Source organism: Ambystoma mexicanum, unplaced genomic scaffold (assembly GCF_040938575.1).
Source record: "Ambystoma mexicanum isolate Mex_15411 unplaced genomic scaffold, UKY_AmexF1_1 Mex_scaf1, whole genome shotgun sequence".
Classification (NCBI taxonomy): Eukaryota; Metazoa; Chordata; class Amphibia; order Caudata; family Ambystomatidae; genus Ambystoma; species Ambystoma mexicanum.
The window spans coordinates 2113149-2133173 of NW_027182324.1; the positions used below are offsets into that span (position 1 = coordinate 2113149).

Consider the following 20025-nt stretch of genomic DNA (forward strand, 5'->3'; position numbering starts at 1 on the left):
TGAGTTTGAATCTCAGCAGCGCCTGTCTGCTTTTTTTTCGACCAATCTGTCTCCCCAATATTAAAACTTTGTACAAAGATTGTTATTTCATGCTATTTAGAAGCACAGTCAGGCTTGAAATGTTGGCAAAGCATCCAAGAATTCTGGACTCCACTACCTTAGAGTCATATTGCCCAAGGTTGCGATGCCATCAGAAATAGCACATATTAGAATGAGCAATTCATATTTCCTGCTAAATTTTTTGTAAAAGAAGCAAAGATACGCCTGAACAGGGACTTGAACCCTGGACCCTCAGATTAAAAGTCTGATGCTCTACCGACTGAGCTATCCAGGCACAGGGATCACTGCCCATTTGAAACTTGATTTTCACTCTACAGCACCTCCATACATGGCTACCTCACTGGTCAATAAAGGAAATGAATTACTGGTGCATTACACACATTTTGACACTGGAGACATAACTTTTTTCAGTCATTACGTATCCAGATATAGAGATTTGCAGCATCTAGGACTTTAATGTTCACCCACTTACGGATTTGAATGTTTTGCCACATTCATGAGTGCAAACTTGCTCCCCAGTAAAGACGAACATGTGCTCCTCAATGCACACACTGGGCAATGCAGTCCACTCTAAATCGACGATTAATGACATGCTCGTTTTGTGCAATGGAGTTTCAGTCAATTGGAAAACATTTTGAAAAGTTATATTGCAACAGAAGTCCAGCCTTAAAAAAGTGGATTTCACTTCTAAATGATTACATGAGGAAGGAAAGGAGACCAGATGCAAAAAAGGTGCTGTGGCTTAGTTGGTTAAAGCGCCTGTCTAGTAAACAGGAGATCCTGAGTTCGAATCTCAGCAGCGCCTGTCTGCTTTTTTTCGACCAATCTGTCTCCCCAATATTAAAACTTTGTACAAAGATTGCTATTTCATGCTATTTAGAAGCACAGTCAGGCTTGATATGTTGGCAAAGCATCCAAGAACTCTGGACTCCACTACCTTAGAGTCATATTGCCCAAGGTTGCGATGCCATCAGAAATAGCACATATTAGAATGAGCAATTCATATTTCCTGCTTAATTTTTTGTAAAAGAAGCAAAGGTACGCCTGAACAGGGACTTGAACCCTGGACCCTCAGATTAAAAGTCTGATGCTCTACCGACTGAGCTATCCAGGCACAAGGATCACTGCCCATTTGAAACTTGATTTTCACTCTACAGCACCTCCATACATGGCTACCTCACTGGTCAATAAAGGAAATGAATTACTAGTGCATTACACACATTTTGACACTGGAGACATAACTTTTTTCAGTCATTCCGTATCCAGATATAGAGATTTGCAGCATCTAGGACTTTAATGTTCACCCACTTACGGATTTGAATGTTTTGCCACATTCATGAGTGCAAACTTGCTCCCCAGTAAAGACGAACATGTGCTCCTCAATGCACACACTGGGCAATGCAGTCCACTCTAAATCGACGATTAATGACATGCTCGTTTTGTGCAATGGAGTTTCAGTCAATTGGAAAACATTTTGAAAAGTTATATTGCAACAGAAGCCCAGCCTTAAAAAAGTGGATTTCACTTCTAAATGATTACATGAGGAAGGAAAGGAGACCAGATGCAAAAAAGGTGCTGTGGCTTAGTTGGTTAAAGCGCCTGTCTAGTAAACAGGAGATCCTGAGTTCGAATCTCAGCAGCGCCTGTCTGCTTTTTTTTCGACCAATCTGTCTCCCCAATATTAAAACTTTGTACAAAGATTGCTATTTCATGCTATTTAGAAGCACAGTCAGGCTTGAAATGTTGGCAAAGCATCCAAGAACTCTGGACTCCACTACCTTAGAATCATATTGCCCAAGGTTGCGATGCCATCAGAAATAGCACATATTAGAATGAGCAATTCATATTTCCTGCTTAATTTTTTGTAAAAGAAGCAAAGGTACGCCTGAACAGGGACTTGAACCCTGGACCCTCAGATTAAAAGTCTGATGCTCTACCGACTGAGCTATCCAGGCACAAGGATCACTGCCCATTTGAAACTTGATTTTCACTCTACAGCACCTCCATACATGGCTACCTCACTGGTCAATAAAGGAAATGAATTACTAGTGCATTACACACATTTTGACACTGGAGACATAACTTTTTTCAGTCATTCCGTATCCAGATATAGAGATTTGCAGCATCTAGGACTTTAATGTTCACCCACTTACGGATTTGAATGTTTTGCCACATTCATGAGTGCAAAATTGCTCCCCAGTAAAGGCGAACATGTGCTCCTCAATACACACACTGGGCAATGCAGTCCACTCTAAATCAACGATTAATGACATGCTCGTTTTGTGCAATGGAGTTTCAGTCAATTGGAAAACATTTTGTAAAGTTATATTGCAACAGAAGCCCAGCCTTAAAAAAAGTGGATTTCACTTCTAAATGATTACATGAGGAAGGACAGGAGATCAGATGCAAAAGAGGTGCTGTGGCTTAGTTGGTTAAAGCGCCTGTCTAGTAAACTGGAGATCCTGAGTTCGAATCTCAGCAGCGCCTGTCTGCTTTTTTTTTGACCAATCTGTCTCCCCAATATTAAAACTTTGTACAAAGATTATTTCATGCTATTTAGAAGCATAGTCAGGCTTGAAATGTTGGCAAAGCATCCAAGAATTCTGGACTCCACTACCTTAGAGTCATATTGCCCAAGGTTGCGATGCCATCAGAAATAGCACATATTAGAATGAGCAATTCATATTTCCTGCTAAATTTTTTGTAAAAGAAGCAAAGATACGCCTGAACAGGGACTTGAACCCTGGACCCTCAGATTAAAAGTCTGATGCTCTACCGACTGAGCTATCCAGGCACAGGGATCACTGCCCATTTGAAACTTGATTTTCACTCTACAGCACCTCCATACATGGCTACCTCACTGGTCAATAAAGGAAATGAATTACTAGTGCATTACACACATTTTGACACTGGAGACATAACTTTTTTCAGTCATTCCGTATCCAGATATAGAGATTTGCAGCATCTAGGACTTTAATGTTCACCCACTTACGGATTTGAATGTTTTGCCACATTCATGAGTGCAAACTTGCTCCCCAGTAAAGACGAACATGTGCTCCTCAATGCACACACTGGGCAATGCAGTCCACTCTAAATCGACGATTAATGACATGCTCGTTTTGTGCAATGGAGTTTCAGTCAATTGGAAAACATTTTGAAAAGTTATATTGCAACAGAAGCCCAGCCTTAAAAAAGTGGATTTCGCTTCTAAATGATTACATGAGGAAGGAAAGGAGACCAGATGCAAAAAAGGTGCTGTGGCTTAGTTGGTTAAAGCGCCTGTCTAGTAAACAGGAGATCCTGAGTTCGAATCTCAGCAGCGCCTGTCTGCTTTTTTTTCGACCAATCTGTCTCCCCAATATTAAAACTTTGTACAAAGATTGCTGTTTCATGCTATTTAGAAGCACAGTCAGGCTTGAAATGTTGACAAAGCATCCAAGAACTCTGGACTCCACTACCTTAGAGTCATATTGCCCAAGGTTGCGATGCCATCAGAAATAGCACATATTAGAATGAGCAATTCATATTTCCTGCTTAATTTTTTGTAAAAGAAGCAAAGGTACGCCTGAACAGGGACTTGAACCCTGGACCCTCAGATTAAAAGTCTGATGCTCTACCGACTGAGCTATCCAGGCACAAGGATCACTGCCCATTTGAAACTTGATTTTCACTCTACAGCACCTCCATACATGGCTACCTCACTGGTCAATAAAGGAAATGAATTACTAGTGCATTACACACATTTTGACACTGGAGACATAACTTTTTTCAGTCATTCCGTATCCAGATATAGAGATTTGCAGCATCTAGGACTTTAATGTTCACCCACTAACGGATTTGAATGTTTTGCCACATTCATGAGTGCAAACTTGCTCCCCAGTAAAGACGAACATGTGCTCCTCAATGCACACACTGGGCAATGCAGTCCACTCTAAATCGACGATTAATGACATGCTCGTTTTGTGCAATGGAGTTTCAGTCAATTGGAAAACATTTTGAAAAGTTATATTGCAACAGAAGCCCAGCCTTAAAAAAGTGGATTTCACTTCTAAATGATTACATGAGGAAGGAAAGGAGACCAGATGCAAAAAAGGTGCTGTGGCTTAGTTGGTTAAAGCGCCTGTCTAGTAAACAGGAGATCCTGAGTTCGAATCTCAGCAGCGCCTGTCTGCTTTTTTTTCGACCAATCTGTCTCCCCAATATTAAAACTTTGTACAAAGATTGCTATTTCATGCTATTTAGAAGCACAGTCAGGCTTGAAATGTTGGCAAAGCATCCAAGAACTCTGGACTCCACTACCTTAGAATCATATTGCCCAAGGTTGCGATGCCATCAGAAATAGCACATATTAGAATGAGCAATTCATATTTCCTGCTTAATTTTTTGTAAAAGAAGCAAAGGTACGCCTGAACAGGGACTTGAACCCTGGACCCTCAGATTAAAAGTCTGATGCTCTACCGACTGAGCTATCCAGGCACAAAGATCACTGCCCATTTGAAACTTGATTTTCACTCTACAGCACCTCCATACATGGCTACCTCACTGGTCAATAAAGGAAATGAATTACTAGTGCATTACACACATTTTGACACTGGAGACATAACTTTTTTCAGTCATTCCGTATCCAGATATAGAGATTTGCAGCATCTAGGACTTTAATGTTCACCCACTTACGGATTTGAATGTTTTGCCACATTCATGAGTGCAAAATTGCTCCCCAGTAAAGGCGAACATGTGCTCCTCAATACACACACTGGGCAATGAAGTCCACTCTAAATCAACGATTAATGACATGCTCGTTTTGTGCATTGGAGTTTCAGTCAATTGGAAAACATTTTGTAAAGTTATATTGCAACAGAAGCCCAGCCTTAAAAAAAGTGGATTTCACTTCTAAATGATTACATGAGGAAGGACAGGAGATCAGATGCCAAAGAGGTTTTGTGGCTTAGTTGGTTAAAGCGCCTGTCTAGTAAACTGGAGATCCTGAGTTTGAATCTCAGCAGCGCCTGTCTGCTTTTTTTTCGACCAATCTGTCTCCCCAATATTAAAACTTTGTACAAAGATTGTTATTTCATGCTATTTAGAAGCACAGTCAGGCTTGAAATGTTGGCAAAGCATCCAAGAATTCTGGACTCCACTACCTTAGAGTCATATTGCCCAAGGTTGCGATGCCATCAGAAATAGCACATATTAGAATGAGCAATTCATATTTCCTGCTAAATTTTTTGTAAAAGAAGCAAAGATACGCCTGAACAGGGACTTGAACCCTGGACCCTCAGATTAAAAGTCTGATGCTCTACCGACTGAGCTATCCAGGCACAGGGATCACTGCCCATTTGAAACTTGATTTTCACTCTACAGCACCTCCATACATGGCTACCTCACTGGTCAATAAAGGAAATGAATTACTAGTGCATTACACACATTTTGACACTGGAGACATAACTTTTTTCAGTCATTACGTATCCAGATATAGAGATTTGCAGCATCTAGGACTTTAATGTTCACCCACTTACGGATTTGAATGTTTTGCCACATTCATGAGTGCAAACTTGCTCCCCAGTAAAGACGAACATGTGCTCCTCAATGCACACACTGGGCAATGCAGTCCACTCTAAATCGACGATTAATGACATGCTCGTTTTGTGCAATGGAGTTTCAGTCAATTGGAAAACATTTTGAAAAGTTATATTGCAACAGAAGTCCAGCCTTAAAAAAGTGGATTTCACTTCTAAATGATTACATGAGGAAGGAAAGGAGACCAGATGCAAAAAAGGTGCTGTGGCTTAGTTGGTTAAAGCGCCTGTCTAGTAAACAGGAGATCCTGAGTTCGAATCTCAGCAGCGCCTGTCTGCTTTTTTTCGACCAATCTGTCTCCCCAATATTAAAACTTTGTACAAAGATTGCTATTTCATGCTATTTAGAAGCACAGTCAGGCTTGATATGTTGGCAAAGCATCCAAGAACTCTGGACTCCACTACCTTAGAGTCATATTGCCCAAGGTTGCGATGCCATCAGAAATAGCACATATTAGAATGAGCAATTCATATTTCCTGCTTAATTTTTTGTAAAAGAAGCAAAGGTACGCCTGAACAGGGACTTGAACCCTGGACCCTCAGATTAAAAGTCTGATGCTCTACCGACTGAGCTATCCAGGCAGATGGATCACTGCCATTTGAAACTTGATTTTCACTCTACAGCACCTCCATACATGGCTACCTCACTGGTCAATAAAGGAAATGAATTACTAGTGCATTACACACATTTTGACACTGGAGACATAACTTTTTTCAGTCATTCCGTATCCAGATATAGAGATTTGCAGCATCTAGGACTTTAATGTTCACCCACTTACGGATTTGAATGTTTTGCCACATTCATGAGTGCAAAATTGCTCCCCAGTAAAGGCGAACATGTGCTCCTCAATGCACACACTGGGCAATGCAGTCCACTCTAAATCGACGATTAATGACATGCTCGTTTTGTGCAATGGAGTTTCAGTCAATTGGAAAACATTTTGTAAAGTTATATTGCAACAGAAGCCCAGCCTTAAAAAAAGTGGATTTCACTTCTAAATGATTACATGAGGAAGGACAGGAGATCAGATGCAAAAGAGGTGCTGTGGCTTAGTTGGTTAAAGCGCCTGTCTAGTAAACTGGAGATCCTGAGTTCGAATCTCAGCAGCGCCTGTCTGCTTTTTTTTCGACCAATCTGTCTCCCCAATATTAAAACTTTGTACAAAGATTGTTATTTCATGCTATTTAGAAGCACAGTCAGGCTTGAAATGTTGGCAAAGCATCCAAGAATTCTGGACTCCACTACCTTAGAGTCATATTGCCCAAGGTTGCGATGCCATCAGAAATAGCACATATTAGAATGAGCAATTCATATTTCCTGCTAAATTTTTTGTAAAAGAAGCAAAGATACGCCTGAACAGGGACTTGAACCCTGGACCCTCAGATTAAAAGTCTGATGCTCTACCGACTGAGCTATCCAGGCACGGGGATCACTGCCCATTTGAAACTTGATTTTCACTCTACAGCACCTCCATACATGGCTACCTCACTGGTCAATAAAGGAAATGAATTACTAGTGCATTACACACATTTTGACACTGGAGACATAACTTTTTTCAGTCATTCCGTATCCAGATATAGAGATTTGCAGCATCTAGGACTTTAATGTTCACCCACTTACGGATTTGAATGTTTTGCCACATTAATGAGTGCAAACTTGCTCCCCAGTAAAGACGAACATGTGCTCCTCAATGCACACACTGGGCAATGCAGTCCACTCTAAATCGACGATTAATGACATGCTCGTTTTGTGCAATGGAGTTTCAGTCAATTGGAAAACATTTTGAAAAGTTATATTGCAACAGAAGCCCAGCCTTAAAAAAGTGGATTTCACTTCTAAATGATTACATGAGGAAGGAAAGGAGACCAGATGCAAAAAAGGTGCTGTGGCTTAGTTGGTTAAAGCGCCTGTCTAGTAAACAGGAGATCCTGAGTTCGAATCTCAGCAGCGCCTGTCTGCTTTTTTTCGACCAATCTGTCTCCCCAATATTAAAACTTTGTACAAAGATTGCTATTTCATGCTATTTAGAAGCACAGTCAGGCTTGATATGTTGGCAAAGCATCCAAGAACTCTGGACTCCACTACCTTAGAGTCATATTGCCCAAGGTTGCGATGCCATCAGAAATAGCACATATTAGAATGAGCAATTCATATTTCCTGCTTAATTTTTTGTAAAAGAAGCAAAGGTACGCCTGAACAGGGACTTGAACCCTGGACCCTCAGATTAAAAGTCTGATGCTCTACCGACTGAGCTATCCAGGCACAGGGATCACTGCCCATTTGAAACTTGATTTTCACTCTACAGCACCTCCATACATGGCTACCTCACTGGTCAATAAAGGAAATGAATTACTAGTGCATTACACACATTTTGACACTGGAGACATAACTTTTTTCAGTCATTCCGTATCCAGATATAGAGATTTGCAGCATCTAGGACTTTAATGTTCACCCACTTACGGATTTGAATGTTTTGCCACATTCATGAGTGCAAACTTGCTCCCCAGTAAAGACGAACATGTGCTCCTCAATGCACACACTGGGCAATGCAGTCCACTCTAAATCGACGATTAATGACATGCTCGTTTTGTGCAATGGAGTTTCAGTCAATTGGAAAACATTTTGAAAAGTTATATTGCAACAGAAGCCCAGCCTTAAAAAAGTGGATTTCACTTCTGATTGATTACATGAGGAAGGAAAGGAGACCAGATGCAAAAAAGGTGCTGTGGCTTAGTTGGTTAAAGCGCCTGTCTAGTAAACAGGAGATCCTGAGTTCGAATCTCAGCAGCGCCTGTCTGCTTTTTTTTCGACCAATCTGTCTCCCCAATATTAAAACTTTGTACAAAGATTGCTGTTTCATGCTATTTAGAAGCACAGTCAGGCTTGAAATGTTGGCAAAGCATCCAAGAACTCTGGACTCCACTACCTTAGAGTCATATTGCCCAAGGTTGCGATGCCATCAGAAATAGCACATATTAGAATGAGCAATTCATATTTCCTGCTAAATTTTTTGTAAAAGAAGCAAAGATACGCCTGAACAGGGACTTGAACCCTGGACCCTCAGATTAAAAGTCTGATGCTCTACCGACTGAGCTATCCAGGCACAGGGATCACTGCCCATTTGAAACTTGATTTTCACTCTACAGCACCTCCATACATGGCTACCTCACTGGTCAATAAAGGAAATGAATTACTAGTGCATTGCACACATTTTGACACTGGAGACATAACTTTTTTCAGTCATTCCGTATCCAGATATAGAGATTTGCAGCATCTAGGACTTTAATGTTCACCCACTTACGGATTTGAATGTTTTGCCACATTCATGAGTGCAAAATTGCTCCCCAGTAAAGGCGAACATGTGCTCCTCAATACACACACTGGGCAATGCAGTCCACTCTAAATCAACGATTAATGACATGCTCGTTTTGTGCAATGGAGTTTCAGTCAATTGGAAAACATTTTGTAAAGTTATATTGCAACAGAAGCCCAGCCTTAAAAAAAGTGGATTTCACTTCTAAATGATTACATGAGGAAGGAAAGGAGATCAGATGCAAAAGAGGTGCTGTGGCTTAGTTGGTTAAAGCGCCTGTCTAGTAAACAGGAGATCCTGAGTTCGAATCTCAACAGCCCCTCTCTGCTTTTTTTTCGACCAATCTGTCTCCCCAATATTAAAACTTTGTACAAAGATTGTTATTTCATGCTATTTAGAAGCACAGTCAGGCTTGAAATGTTGGCAAAGCATCCAAGAATTCTGGACTCCACTACCTTAGAGTCATATTGCCCAAGGTTGCGATGCCATCAGAAATAGCACATATTAGAATGAGCAATTCATATTTCCTGCTAAATTTTTTGTAAAAGTAGCAAAGATACGCCTGAACAGGGACTTGAACCCTGGACCCTCAGATTAAAAGTCTGATGCTCTACCGACTGAGCTATCCAGGCACAGGGATCACTGCCCATTTGAAACTTGATTTTCACTCTACAGCACCTCCATACATGGCTACCTCACTGGTCAATAAAGGAAATGAATTACTAGTGCATTACACACATTTTGACACTGGAGACATAACTTTTTTCAGTCATTCCGTATCCAGATATAGAGATTTGCAGCATCTAGGACTTTAATGTTCACCCACTTACGGATTTGAATGTTTTGCCACATTCATGAGTGCAAACTTGCTCCCCAGTAAAGACGAACATGTGCTCCTCAATGCACACACTGGGCAATGCAGTCCACTCTAAATCGACGATTAATGACATGCTCGTTTTGTGCAATGGAGTTTCAGTCAATTGGAAAACATTTTGAAAAGTTATATTGCAACAGAAGCCCAGCCTTAAAAAAGTGGATTTCACTTCTAAATGATTACATGAGGAAGGAAAGGAGACCAGATGCAAAAAGGGTGCTGTGGCTTAGTTGGTTAAAGCGCCTGTCTAGTAAACAGGAGATCCTGAGTTCGAATCTCAGCAGCGCCTGTCTGCTTTTTTTTCGACCAATCTGTCTCCCCAATATTAAAACTTTGTACAAAGATTGCTGTTTCATGCTATTTAGAAGCACTGTCAGGCTTGAAATGTTGGCAAAGCATCCAAGAACTCTGGACTCCACTACCTTAGAGTCATATTGCCCAAGGTTGCGATGCCATCAGAAATAGCACATATTAGAATGAGCAATTCATATTTCCTGCTTAATTTTTTGTAAAAGAAGCAATGGTACGCCTGAACAGGGACTTGAACCCTGGACCCTCAGATTAAAAGTCTGATGCTCTACCGACTGAGCTATCCAGGCACAAGGATCACTGCCCATTTGAAACTTGATTTTCACTCTACAGCACCTCCATACATGGCTACCTCACTGGTCAATAAAGGAAATGAATTACTAGTGCATTACACACATTTTGACACTGGAGACATAACTTTTTTCAGTCATTCCGTATCCAGATATAGAGATTTGCAGCATCTAGGACTTTAATGTTCACCCACTTACGGATTTGAATGTTTTGCCACATTCATGAGTGCAAAATTGCTCCCCAGTAAAGGCGAACATGTGCTCCTCAATACACACACTGGGCAATGCAGTCCACTCTAAATCAACGATTAATGACATGCTCGTTTTGTGCAATGGAGTTTCAGTCAATTGGAAAACATTTTGTAAAGTTATATTGCAACAGAAGCCCAGCCTTAAAAAAAGTGGATTTCACTTCTAAATGATTACATGAGGAAGGACAGGAGATCAGATGCAAAAGAGGTGCTGTGGCTTAGTTGGTTAAAGCGCCTGTCTAGTAAACTGGAGATCCTGAGTTCGAATCTCAGCAGCGCCTGTCTGCTTTTTTTTTGACCAATCTGTCTCCCCAATATTAAAACTTTGTACAAAGATTATTTCATGCTATTTAGAAGCATAGTCAGGCTTGAAATGTTGGCAAAGCATCCAAGAATTCTGGACTCCACTACCTTAGAGTCATATTGCCCAAGGTTGCGATGCCATCAGAAATAGCACATATTAGAATGAGCAATTCATATTTCCTGCTAAATTTTTTGTAAAAGAAGCAAAGATACGCCTGAACAGGGACTTGAACCCTGGACCCTCAGATTAAAAGTCTGATGCTCTACCGACTGAGCTATCCAGGCACAGGGATCACTGCCCATTTGAAACTTGATTTTCACTCTACAGCACCTCCATACATGGCTACCTCACTGGTCAATAAAGGAAATGAATTACTAGTGCATTACACACATTTTGACACTGGAGACATAACTTTTTTCAGTCATTCCGTATCCAGATATAGAGATTTGCAGCATCTAGGACTTTAATGTTCACCCACTTACGGATTTGAATGTTTTGCCACATTCATGAGTGCAAACTTGCTCCCCAGTAAAGACGAACATGTGCTCCTCAATGCACACACTGGGCAATGCAGTCCACTCTAAATCGACGATTAATGACATGCTCGTTTTGTGCAATGGAGTTTCAGTCAATTGGAAAACATTTTGAAAAGTTATATTGCAACAGAAGCCCAGCCTTAAAAAAGTGGATTTCGCTTCTAAATGATTACATGAGGAACGAAAGGAGACCAGATGCAAAAAAGGTGCTGTGGCTTAGTTGGTTAAAGCGCCTGTCTAGTAAACAGGAGATCCTGAGTTCGAATCTCAGCAGCGCCTGTCTGCTTTTTTTTCGACCAATCTGTCTCCCCAATATTAAAACTTTGTACAAAGATTGCTGTTTCATGCTATTTAGAAGCACAGTCAGGCTTGAAATGTTGACAAAGCATCCAAGAACTCTGGACTCCACTACCTTAGAGTCATATTGCCCAAGGTTGCGATGCCATCAGAAATAGCACATATTAGAATGAGCAATTCATATTTCCTGCTTAATTTTTTGTAAAAGAAGCAAAGGTACGCCTGAACAGGGACTTGAACCCTGGACCCTCAGATTAAAAGTCTGATGCTCTACCGACTGAGCTATCCAGGCACAAGGATCACTGCCCATTTGAAACTTGATTTTCACTCTACAGCACCTCCATACATGGCTACCTCACTGGTCAATAAAGGAAATGAATTACTAGTGCATTACACACATTTTGACACTGGAGACATAACTTTTTTCAGTCATTCCGTATCCAGATATAGAGATTTGCAGCATCTAGGACTTTAATGTTCACCCACTAACGGATTTGAATGTTTTGCCACATTCATGAGTGCAAACTTGCTCCCCAGTAAAGACGAACATGTGCTCCTCAATGCACACACTGGGCAATGCAGTCCACTCTAAATCGACGATTAATGACATGCTCGTTTTGTGCAATGGAGTTTCAGTCAATTGGAAAACATTTTGAAAAGTTATATTGCAACAGAAGCCCAGCCTTAAAAAAGTGGATTTCACTTCTAAATGATTACATGAGGAAGGAAAGGAGACCAGATGCAAAAAAGGTGCTGTGGCTTAGTTGGTTAAAGCGCCTGTCTAGTAAACAGGAGATCCTGAGTTCGAATCTCAGCAGCGCCTGTCTGCTTTTTTTTCGACCAATCTGTCTCCCCAATATTAAAACTTTGTACAAAGATTGCTATTTCATGCTATTTAGAAGCACAGTCAGGCTTGAAATGTTGGCAAAGCATCCAAGAACTCTGGACTCCACTACCTTAGAATCATATTGCCCAAGGTTGCGATGCCATCAGAAATAGCACATATTAGAATGAGCAATTCATATTTCCTGCTTAATTTTTTGTAAAAGAAGCAAAGGTACGCCTGAACAGGGACTTGAACCCTGGACCCTCAGATTAAAAGTCTGATGCTCTACCGACTGAGCTATCCAGGCACAAAGATCACTGCCCATTTGAAACTTGATTTTCACTCTACAGCACCTCCATACATGGCTACCTCACTGGTCAATAAAGGAAATGAATTACTAGTGCATTACACACATTTTGACACTGGAGACATAACTTTTTTCAGTCATTCCGTATCCAGATATAGAGATTTGCAGCATCTAGGACTTTAATGTTCACCCACTTACGGATTTGAATGTTTTGCCACATTCATGAGTGCAAAATTGCTCCCCAGTAAAGGCGAACATGTGCTCCTCAATACACACACTGGGCAATGAAGTCCACTCTAAATCAACGATTAATGACATGCTCGTTTTGTGCATTGGAGTTTCAGTCAATTGGAAAACATTTTGTAAAGTTATATTGCAACAGAAGCCCAGCCTTAAAAAAAGTGGATTTCACTTCTAAATGATTACATGAGGAAGGACAGGAGATCAGATGCCAAAGAGGTTTTGTGGCTTAGTTGGTTAAAGCGCCTGTCTAGTAAACTGGAGATCCTGAGTTTGAATCTCAGCAGCGCCTGTCTGCTTTTTTTTCGACCAATCTGTCTCCCCAATATTAAAACTTTGTACAAAGATTGTTATTTCATGCTATTTAGAAGCACAGTCAGGCTTGAAATGTTGGCAAAGCATCCAAGAATTCTGGACTCCACTACCTTAGAGTCATATTGCCCAAGGTTGCGATGCCATCAGAAATAGCACATATTAGAATGAGCAATTCATATTTCCTGCTAAATTTTTTGTAAAAGAAGCAAAGATACGCCTGAACAGGGACTTGAACCCTGGACCCTCAGATTAAAAGTCTGATGCTCTACCGACTGAGCTATCCAGGCACAGGGATCACTGCCCATTTGAAACTTGATTTTCACTCTACAGCACCTCCATACATGGCTACCTCACTGGTCAATAAAGGAAATGAATTACTAGTGCATTACACACATTTTGACACTGGAGACATAACTTTTTTCAGTCATTACGTATCCAGATATAGAGATTTGCAGCATCTAGGACTTTAATGTTCACCCACTTACGGATTTGAATGTTTTGCCACATTCATGAGTGCAAACTTGCTCCCCAGTAAAGACGAACATGTGCTCCTCAATGCACACACTGGGCAATGCAGTCCACTCTAAATCGACGATTAATGACATGCTCGTTTTGTGCAATGGAGTTTCAGTCAATTGGAAAACATTTTGAAAAGTTATATTGCAACAGAAGTCCAGCCTTAAAAAAGTGGATTTCACTTCTAAATGATTACATGAGGAAGGAAAGGAGACCAGATGCAAAAAAGGTGCTGTGGCTTAGTTGGTTAAAGCGCCTGTCTAGTAAACAGGAGATCCTGAGTTCGAATCTCAGCAGCGCCTGTCTGCTTTTTTTCGACCAATCTGTCTCCCCAATATTAAAACTTTGTACAAAGATTGCTATTTCATGCTATTTAGAAGCACAGTCAGGCTTGATATGTTGGCAAAGCATCCAAGAACTCTGGACTCCACTACCTTAGAGTCATATTGCCCAAGGTTGCGATGCCATCAGAAATAGCACATATTAGAATGAGCAATTCATATTTCCTGCTTAATTTTTTGTAAAAGAAGCAAAGGTACGCCTGAACAGGGACTTGAACCCTGGACCCTCAGATTAAAAGTCTGATGCTCTACCGACTGAGCTATCCAGGCACAAGGATCACTGCCCATTTGAAACTTGATTTTCACTCTACAGCACCTCCATACATGGCTACCTCACTGGTCAATAAAGGAAATGAATTACTAGTGCATTACACACATTTTGACACTGGAGACATAACTTTTTTCAGTCATTCCGTATCCAGATATAGAGATTTGCAGCATCTAGGACTTTAATGTTCACCCACTTACGGATTTGAATGTTTTGCCACATTCATGAGTGCAAACTTGCTCCCCAGTAAAGACGAACATGTGCTCCTCAATGCACACACTGGGCAATGCAGTCCACTCTAAATCGACGATTAATGACATGCTCGTTTTGTGCAATGGAGTTTCAGTCAATTGGAAAACATTTTGAAAAGTTATATTGCAACAGAAGCCCAGCCTTAAAAAAGTGGATTTCACTTCTAAATGATTACATGAGGAAGGAAAGGAGACCAGATGCAAAAAAGGTGCTGTGGCTTAGTTGGTTAAAGCGCCTGTCTAGTAAACAGGAGATCCTGAGTTCGAATCTCAGCAGCGCCTGTCTGCTTTTTTTTCGACCAATCTGTCTCCCCAATATTAAAACTTTGTACAAAGATTGCTATTTCATGCTATTTAGAAGCACAGTCAGGCTTGAAATGTTGGCAAAGCATCCAAGAACTCTGGACTCCACTACCTTAGAATCATATTGCCCAAGGTTGCGATGCCATCAGAAATAGCACATATTAGAATGAGCAATTCATATTTCCTGCTTAATTTTTTGTAAAAGAAGCAAAGGTACGCCTGAACAGGGACTTGAACCCTGGACCCTCAGATTAAAAGTCTGATGCTCTACCGACTGAGCTATCCAGGCACAAGGATCACTGCCCATTTGAAACTTGATTTTCACTCTACAGCACCTCCATACATGGCTACCTCACTGGTCAATAAAGGAAATGAATTACTAGTGCATTACACACATTTTGACACTGGAGACATAACTTTTTTCAGTCATTCCGTATCCAGATATAGAGATTTGCAGCATCTAGGACTTTAATGTTCACCCACTTACGGATTTGAATGTTTTGCCACATTCATGAGTGCAAAATTGCTCCCCAGTAAAGGCGAACATGTGCTCCTCAATACACACACTGGGCAATGCAGTCCACTCTAAATCAACGATTAATGACATGCTCGTTTTGTGCAATGGAGTTTCAGTCAATTGGAAAACATTTTGTAAAGTTATATTGCAACAGAAGCCCAGCCTTAAAAAAAGTGGATTTCACTTCTAAATGATTACATGAGGAAGGACAGGAGATCAGATGCAAAAGAGGTGCTGTGGCTTAGTTGGTTAAAGCGCCTGTCTAGTAAACTGGAGATCCTGAGTTCGAATCTCAGCAGCGCCTGTCTGCTTTTTTTTTGACCAATCTGTCTCCCCAATATTAAAACTTTGTACAAAGATTATTTCATGCTATTTAGAAGCATAGTCAGGCTTGAAATGTTGGCAAAGCATCCAAGAATTCTGGACTCCACTACCTTAGAGTCATATTGCCCAAGGTTGCGATGCCATCAGAAATAGCACATATTAGAATGAGCAATTCATATTTCCTGCTAAATTTTTTGTAAAAGAAGCAAAGATACGCCTGAACAGGGACTTGAACCCTGGACCCTCAGATTAAAAGTCTGATGCTCTACCGACTGAGCTATCCAGGCACAGGGATCACTGCCCATTTGAAACTTGATTTTCACTCTACAGCACCTCCATACATGGCTACCTCACTGGTCAATAAAGGAAATGAATTACTAGTGCATTACACACATTTTGACACTGGAGACATAACTTTTTTCAGTCATTCCGTATCCAGATATAGAGATTTGCAGCATCTAGGACTTTAATGTTCACCCACTTACGGATTTGAATGTTTTGCCACATTCATGAGTGCAAACTTGCTCCCCAGTAAAGACGAACATGTGCTCCTCAATGCACACACTGGGCAATGCAGTCCACTCTAAATCGACGATTAATGACATGCTCGTTTTGTGCAATGGAGTTTCAGTCAATTGGAAAACATTTTGAAAAGTTATATTGCAACAGAAGCCCAGCCTTAAAAAAGTGGATTTCGCTTCTAAATGATTACATGAGGAAGGAAAGGAGACCAGATGCAAAAAAGGTGCTGTGGCTTAGTTGGTTAAAGCGCCTGTCTAGTAAACAGGAGATCCTGAGTTCGAATCTCAGCAGCGCCTGTCTGCTTTTTTTTCGACCAATCTGTCTCCCCAATATTAAAACTTTGTACAAAGATTGCTGTTTCATGCTATTTAGAAGCACAGTCAGGCTTGAAATGTTGACAAAGCATCCAAGAACTCTGGACTCCACTACCTTAGAGTCATATTGCCCAAGGTTGCGATGCCATCAGAAATAGCACATATTAGAATGAGCAATTCATATTTCCTGCTTAATTTTTTGTAAAAGAAGCAAAGGTACGCCTGAACAGGGACTTGAACCCTGGACCCTCAGATTAAAAGTCTGATGCTCTACCGACTGAGCTATCCAGGCACAAGGATCACTGCCCATTTGAAACTTGATTTTCACTCTACAGCACCTCCATACATGGCTACCTCACTGGTCAATAAAGGAAATGAATTACTAGTGCATTACACACATTTTGACACTGGAGACATAACTTTTTTCAGTCATTCCGTATCCAGATATAGAGATTTGCAGCATCTAGGACTTTAATGTTCACCCACTAACGGATTTGAATGTTTTGCCACATTCATGAGTGCAAACTTGCTCCCCAGTAAAGACGAACATGTGCTCCTCAATGCACACACTGGGCAATGCAGTCCACTCTAAATCGACGATTAATGACATGCTCGTTTTGTGCAATGGAGTTTCAGTCAATTGGAAAACATTTTGAAAAGTTATATTGCAACAGAAGCCCAGCCTTAAAAAAGTGGATTTCACTTCTAAATGATTACATGAGGAAGGAAAGGAGACCAGATGCAAAAAAGGTGCTGTGGCTTAGTTGGTTAAAGCGCCTGTCTAGTAAACAGGAGATCCTGAGTTCGAATCTCAGCAGCGCCTGTCTGCTTTTTTTTCGACCAATCTGTCTCCCCAATATTAAAACTTTGTACAAAGATTGCTATTTCATGCTATTTAGAAGCACAGTCAGGCTTGAAATGTTGGCAAAGCATCCAAGAACTCTGGACTCCACTACCTTAGAATCATATTGCCCAAGGTTGCGATGCCATCAGAAATAGCACATATTAGAATGAGCAATTCATATTTCCTGCTTAATTTTTTGTAAAAGAAGCAAAGGTACGCCTGAACAGGGACTTGAACCCTGGACCCTCAGATTAAAAGTCTGATGCTCTACCGACTGAGCTATCCAGGCACAAAGATCACTGCCCATTTGAAACTTGATTTTCACTCTACAGCACCTCCATACATGGCTACCTCACTGGTCAATAAAGGAAATGAATTACTAGTGCATTACACACATTTTGACACTGGAGACATAACTTTTTTCAGTCATTCCGTATCCAGATATAGAGATTTGCAGCATCTAGGACTTTAATGTTCACCCACTTACGGATTTGAATGTTTTGCCACATTCATGAGTGCAAAATTGCTCCCCAGTAAAGGCGAACATGTGCTCCTCAATACACACACTGGGCAATGAAGTCCACTCTAAATCAACGATTAATGACATGCTCGTTTTGTGCATTGGAGTTTCAGTCAATTGGAAAACATTTTGTAAAGTTATATTGCAACAGAAGCCCAGCCTTAAAAAAAGTGGATTTCACTTCTAAATGATTACATGAGGAAGGACAGGAGATCAGATGCCAAAGAGGTTTTGTGGCTTAGTTGGTTAAAGCGCCTGTCTAGTAAACTGGAGATCCTGAGTTTGAATCTCAGCAGCGCCTGTCTGCTTTTTTTTCGACCAATCTGTCTCCCCAATATTAAAACTTTGTACAAAGATTGTTATTTCATGCTATTTAGAAGCACAGTCAGGCTTGAAATGTTGGCAAAGCATCCAAGAATTCTGGACTCCACTACCTTAGAGTCATATTGCCCAAGGTTGCGATGCCATCAGAAATAGCACATATTAGAATGAGCAATTCATATTTCCTGCTAAATTTTTTGTAAAAGAAGCAAAGATACGCCTGAACAGGGACTTGAACCCTGGACCCTCAGATTAAAAGTCTGATGCTCTACCGACTGAGCTATCCAGGCACAGGGATCACTGCCCATTTGAAACTTGATTTTCACTCTACAGCACCTCCATACATGGCTACCTCACTGGTCAATAAAGGAAATGAATTACTAGTGCATTACACACATTTTGACACTGGAGACATAACTTTTTTCAGTCATTACGTATCCAGATATAGAGATTTGCAGCATCTAGGACTTTAATGTTCACCCACTTACGGATTTGAATGTTTTGCCACATTCATGAGTGCAAACTTGCTCCCCAGTAAAGACGAACATGTGCTCCTCAATGCACACACTGGGCAATGCAGTCCACTCTAAATCGACGATTAATGACATGCTCGTTTTGTGCAATGGAGTTTCAGTCAATTGGAAAACATTTTGAAAAGTTATATTGCAACAGAAGTCCAGCCTTAAAAAAGTGGATTTCACTTCTAAATGATTACATGAGGAAGGAAAGGAGACCAGATGCAAAAAAGGTGCTGTGGCTTAGTTGGTTAAAGCGCCTGTCTAGTAAACAGGAGATCCTGAGTTCGAATCTCAGCAGCGCCTGTCTGCTTTTTTTCGACCAATCTGTCTCCCCAATATTAAAACTTTGTACAAAGATTGCTATTTCATGCTATTTAGAAGCACAGTCAGGCTTGATATGTTGGCAAAGCATCCAAGAACTCTGGACTCCACTACCTTAGAGTCATATTGCCCAAGGTTGCGATGCCATCAGAAATAGCACATATTAGAATGAGCAATTCATATTTCCTGCTTAATTTTTTGTAAAAGAAGCAAAGGTACGCCTGAACAGGGACTTGAACCCTGGACCCTCAGATTAAAAGTCTGATGCTCTACCGACTGAGCTATCCAGGCAGATGGATCACTGCCATTTGAAACTTGATTTTCACTCTACAGCACCTCCATACATGGCTACCTCACTGGTCAATAAAGGAAATGAATTACTAGTGCATTACACACATTTTGACACTGGAGACATAACTTTTTTCAGTCATTCCGTATCCAGATATAGAGATTTGCAGCATCTAGGACTTTAATGTTCACCCACTTACGGATTTGAATGTTTTGCCACATTCATGAGTGCAAAATTGCTCCCCAGTAAAGGCGAACATGTGCTCCTCAATGCACACACTGGGCAATGCAGTCCACTCTAAATCGACGATTAATGACATGCTCGTTTTGTGCAATGGAGTTTCAGTCAATTGGAAAA

At 40.8% G+C, this 20025-nt stretch overlaps 24 non-coding genes across 24 annotated transcripts; all 24 read right to left on the minus strand.

Moving 5' to 3' along the window:
• Nucleotides 1-261: 261 nt before the first annotated feature.
• Nucleotides 262-334, minus strand: TRNAK-UUU (transfer RNA lysine (anticodon UUU)). Its single transcript has one exon. It is a non-coding gene; the product is annotated as a tRNA-Lys (tRNA).
• A 767-nt stretch (nucleotides 335-1101) lies between these two features.
• On the minus strand, nucleotides 1102-1174 carry TRNAK-UUU (transfer RNA lysine (anticodon UUU)). Its single transcript has one exon. It is a non-coding gene; the product is annotated as a tRNA-Lys (tRNA).
• A 768-nt stretch (nucleotides 1175-1942) lies between these two features.
• On the minus strand, nucleotides 1943-2015 carry TRNAK-UUU (transfer RNA lysine (anticodon UUU)). The gene has a single exon. It is a non-coding gene; the product is annotated as a tRNA-Lys (tRNA).
• A 766-nt stretch (nucleotides 2016-2781) lies between these two features.
• Nucleotides 2782-2854, minus strand: TRNAK-UUU (transfer RNA lysine (anticodon UUU)). The gene has a single exon. It is a non-coding gene; the product is annotated as a tRNA-Lys (tRNA).
• Nucleotides 2855-3622: 768 nt separating this feature from the next.
• Nucleotides 3623-3695, minus strand: TRNAK-UUU (transfer RNA lysine (anticodon UUU)). Its single transcript has one exon. It is a non-coding gene; the product is annotated as a tRNA-Lys (tRNA).
• A 768-nt stretch (nucleotides 3696-4463) lies between these two features.
• TRNAK-UUU (transfer RNA lysine (anticodon UUU)) lies at nucleotides 4464-4536 on the minus strand. The gene has a single exon. It is a non-coding gene; the product is annotated as a tRNA-Lys (tRNA).
• Nucleotides 4537-5305: 769 nt separating this feature from the next.
• TRNAK-UUU (transfer RNA lysine (anticodon UUU)) lies at nucleotides 5306-5378 on the minus strand. Its single transcript has one exon. It is a non-coding gene; the product is annotated as a tRNA-Lys (tRNA).
• A 767-nt stretch (nucleotides 5379-6145) lies between these two features.
• Nucleotides 6146-6218, minus strand: TRNAK-UUU (transfer RNA lysine (anticodon UUU)). The gene has a single exon. It is a non-coding gene; the product is annotated as a tRNA-Lys (tRNA).
• A 768-nt stretch (nucleotides 6219-6986) lies between these two features.
• TRNAK-UUU (transfer RNA lysine (anticodon UUU)) lies at nucleotides 6987-7059 on the minus strand. The gene has a single exon. It is a non-coding gene; the product is annotated as a tRNA-Lys (tRNA).
• A 767-nt stretch (nucleotides 7060-7826) lies between these two features.
• TRNAK-UUU (transfer RNA lysine (anticodon UUU)) lies at nucleotides 7827-7899 on the minus strand. The gene has a single exon. It is a non-coding gene; the product is annotated as a tRNA-Lys (tRNA).
• A 768-nt stretch (nucleotides 7900-8667) lies between these two features.
• Nucleotides 8668-8740, minus strand: TRNAK-UUU (transfer RNA lysine (anticodon UUU)). The gene has a single exon. It is a non-coding gene; the product is annotated as a tRNA-Lys (tRNA).
• Nucleotides 8741-9509: 769 nt separating this feature from the next.
• TRNAK-UUU (transfer RNA lysine (anticodon UUU)) lies at nucleotides 9510-9582 on the minus strand. Its single transcript has one exon. It is a non-coding gene; the product is annotated as a tRNA-Lys (tRNA).
• A 768-nt stretch (nucleotides 9583-10350) lies between these two features.
• On the minus strand, nucleotides 10351-10423 carry TRNAK-UUU (transfer RNA lysine (anticodon UUU)). Its single transcript has one exon. It is a non-coding gene; the product is annotated as a tRNA-Lys (tRNA).
• A 766-nt stretch (nucleotides 10424-11189) lies between these two features.
• Nucleotides 11190-11262, minus strand: TRNAK-UUU (transfer RNA lysine (anticodon UUU)). The gene has a single exon. It is a non-coding gene; the product is annotated as a tRNA-Lys (tRNA).
• A 768-nt stretch (nucleotides 11263-12030) lies between these two features.
• TRNAK-UUU (transfer RNA lysine (anticodon UUU)) lies at nucleotides 12031-12103 on the minus strand. Its single transcript has one exon. It is a non-coding gene; the product is annotated as a tRNA-Lys (tRNA).
• A 768-nt stretch (nucleotides 12104-12871) lies between these two features.
• Nucleotides 12872-12944, minus strand: TRNAK-UUU (transfer RNA lysine (anticodon UUU)). Its single transcript has one exon. It is a non-coding gene; the product is annotated as a tRNA-Lys (tRNA).
• Nucleotides 12945-13713: 769 nt separating this feature from the next.
• Nucleotides 13714-13786, minus strand: TRNAK-UUU (transfer RNA lysine (anticodon UUU)). The gene has a single exon. It is a non-coding gene; the product is annotated as a tRNA-Lys (tRNA).
• A 767-nt stretch (nucleotides 13787-14553) lies between these two features.
• On the minus strand, nucleotides 14554-14626 carry TRNAK-UUU (transfer RNA lysine (anticodon UUU)). The gene has a single exon. It is a non-coding gene; the product is annotated as a tRNA-Lys (tRNA).
• Nucleotides 14627-15394: 768 nt separating this feature from the next.
• TRNAK-UUU (transfer RNA lysine (anticodon UUU)) lies at nucleotides 15395-15467 on the minus strand. Its single transcript has one exon. It is a non-coding gene; the product is annotated as a tRNA-Lys (tRNA).
• A 766-nt stretch (nucleotides 15468-16233) lies between these two features.
• TRNAK-UUU (transfer RNA lysine (anticodon UUU)) lies at nucleotides 16234-16306 on the minus strand. The gene has a single exon. It is a non-coding gene; the product is annotated as a tRNA-Lys (tRNA).
• A 768-nt stretch (nucleotides 16307-17074) lies between these two features.
• TRNAK-UUU (transfer RNA lysine (anticodon UUU)) lies at nucleotides 17075-17147 on the minus strand. Its single transcript has one exon. It is a non-coding gene; the product is annotated as a tRNA-Lys (tRNA).
• A 768-nt stretch (nucleotides 17148-17915) lies between these two features.
• Nucleotides 17916-17988, minus strand: TRNAK-UUU (transfer RNA lysine (anticodon UUU)). The gene has a single exon. It is a non-coding gene; the product is annotated as a tRNA-Lys (tRNA).
• Nucleotides 17989-18757: 769 nt separating this feature from the next.
• TRNAK-UUU (transfer RNA lysine (anticodon UUU)) lies at nucleotides 18758-18830 on the minus strand. The gene has a single exon. It is a non-coding gene; the product is annotated as a tRNA-Lys (tRNA).
• Nucleotides 18831-19597: 767 nt separating this feature from the next.
• On the minus strand, nucleotides 19598-19670 carry TRNAK-UUU (transfer RNA lysine (anticodon UUU)). The gene has a single exon. It is a non-coding gene; the product is annotated as a tRNA-Lys (tRNA).
• Between the last annotated feature and the right edge of the window lie 355 nt (nucleotides 19671-20025).